This window comes from Cebus imitator, unplaced genomic scaffold (genome assembly GCF_001604975.1).
Source record: "Cebus imitator isolate Cc_AM_T3 unplaced genomic scaffold, Cebus_imitator-1.0 Scaffold149, whole genome shotgun sequence".
In the NCBI taxonomy this organism is placed as follows: Eukaryota; Metazoa; Chordata; class Mammalia; order Primates; family Cebidae; genus Cebus; species Cebus imitator.
Window position 1 is genome coordinate 1,845,694 of NW_016107464.1, and position 2,000 is coordinate 1,847,693.

The 2,000-nt window shown below is 60.2% G+C and overlaps 1 protein-coding gene across 2 annotated transcripts in view; it reads left to right on the forward strand.

The window, feature by feature from the left end:
- The first annotated feature begins 760 nt into the window (after window positions 1–760).
- RUSC2 (RUN and SH3 domain containing 2) overlaps window positions 761–2,000 on the forward strand; it is a 69,226-nt gene continuing 67,986 nt past the window's right edge. The window contains exon 1 of one of the 2 annotated variants that reach the window (XM_037743672.1): window positions 761–1,093. The gene's annotated coding sequence lies outside the window, so the exon portion shown is untranslated. The remainder of the gene's footprint in view (window positions 1,094–2,000) is intronic. The other variant, XM_017543077.2, reaches the window with a different exon arrangement.

A 2,000-nucleotide genomic window follows, 5' to 3' on the forward strand; every position in this document is an offset into this window, starting at 1 on the left:
TATGTGAACAGTGTCTGAGATAAAGAACACAGGCCTTTAAAAAAAAAAAAAAGTGGAATTTTCAAAGGACAAAGGGCCTGAAACCTGTTTTTGTTTATTCTTAGGTGGGTGACCTGAGCAGATTTACTTTTCTGAGGGTATTAGGGTTTGGGTTCCATGGGGAAGCAGGTGGTATCGCTGAGGGATGAAACAACGGCTGGAAAGCTGTAAGAGTTGATAAGCTAGAAAGTAGTTACCTAATTAGTAGTGGCATTATTGTAACTGGGACTCAAAGTATTAGCAAATAAAAGTAGTGATTGGATTTTCCTGGCCAGCTCCTTACGTATTCATAGCAGTGTGAGAACGGACTAATACAGTGGGTTTCCCATAACTAATATTTGCAGGACTGCCTGCCCCACCCCACTCTGTCTGGAAGCAGCAGGACTCCCCCACACACCCGGCCCTAAAGAGCAGGGGGCGTATGGGTTCTAGGTTTCACCAGGGCTTCGGAACCCTGGCTATGCATGGAGGGGCCAACCCCACCTCACCCCACCCACACCACCCCAGTGATTCTGAGTCAGTCCGTCCAGAGTGAGGTGAGGCCTCCTTTTGTTGTTGTTTTGTTAGTTTCCTCACTAGGTTGTACTGGGGAGCTAGGGTTGAGAACCGCCGTCTTAGACGAAGCTGGACGCTCACATCCACCGGCCCTCGAGGCGCCCTAGGCTTCCCTGGGTTCCTGTACCCGCGAGCCGCGCGTCGCCAGGCACCACCCCGCGGGGGCGGGCGCGGGCCGCAGAAGGCGGAGCCACGGCGGAAGCCTCGCCGCTCCCCTCGCTGGAAAGCTCTGCGCGTGACTCGGCTGCGCCCATCGCTGCGGGAGCCGGGGAGGGGGCAAGCACCGCGGCCGGGCGGACCGAACCAACGCGCCGCCCGGAGGGGCGACCTAAGGGCAACCCAGATTGGACCATTGCGCCACGCCGACAGGGGCCGGCATTTCCAACCCGCCCGGAGGGAGGGGGCGCCGGCGCCTCTAGGCTGCAACGCGACCCCTGGAGGGTGCGAGACAACGCCGCCGCCGCCGGCGCGGAAGGACGAGGCTGAAGCGAGGAACGAGGTAGGAACGCCTCTCCGGAGGCTGGCGGGGTCCCACAGACCCACTACCCCGCGTTCCAAGGGCTCCCTTAGGGGAGGGAGGGCCTGTCTGCCCACCTCTGTGCCCTCGGCGTCCTCCCTTCCCCCTCGGCTGCACCCGCCCTCTGCGTCCGCCCCGACCCTCTGGACAGACCTCATCCCCAGCCCTTCTGACCCCCGGCCTTCTCTGACTCGTCAACTCTGCGTCCACGGGACCTTCAAACATCCAGCACTCACCGTCCGTTTGGGCGCCACCCCAAATGCACCCCCAACCGTCTCAAACTGCCCCCTTGGAGACACCTTCCCCCACAAAATGACTCGCGCCCGGTAGTCACCGTGGTACCCCAAGCCCCTGTGATGGCTTTGGGGAAGCGCGGCCGCCCGGCACCCAGGCCCGCGACTGCAGCGGGGGCCTCCCTACGGCCAGTCCCCGGCCGGGTCCTCTGCGCCCTCTGCCCTTTTAGCCCCTGGCTCCCGTTACTATCTGCCCGGCGCCGGCGTCGCTTCAGTCTCCGTCTCTCCGTCATCCAGTTTTACCTGGGGAAAACCTTTGGCTTGGCAGTACTCGTCCCCTACTACTGCACTCACTTGCCGCGAAGGGCACAGTGATCCTGTGGCCCTCCAGGCCGGCCCTGCGGACAGAGGGAACTGTCCTGGGGTCAAGGGCCGTACACTACTCATCTTTGTATCCTCAGTCCCCAGCATGGTCCCTGGCTTACGGCGGTGGTGTCGGTGGAGAGTCTTCACTACCGGTTGTCCTTGGCGTTTTGAACAAAGAATTGAACAAAACGCACCAAGTAGCGGAGGAATGAAACGCAGGAACGAGTAGACCATAGTCAGGCAAGGATTACCACTATGTGAACAGTGTCTGAGATAAAGAACACAGGCCT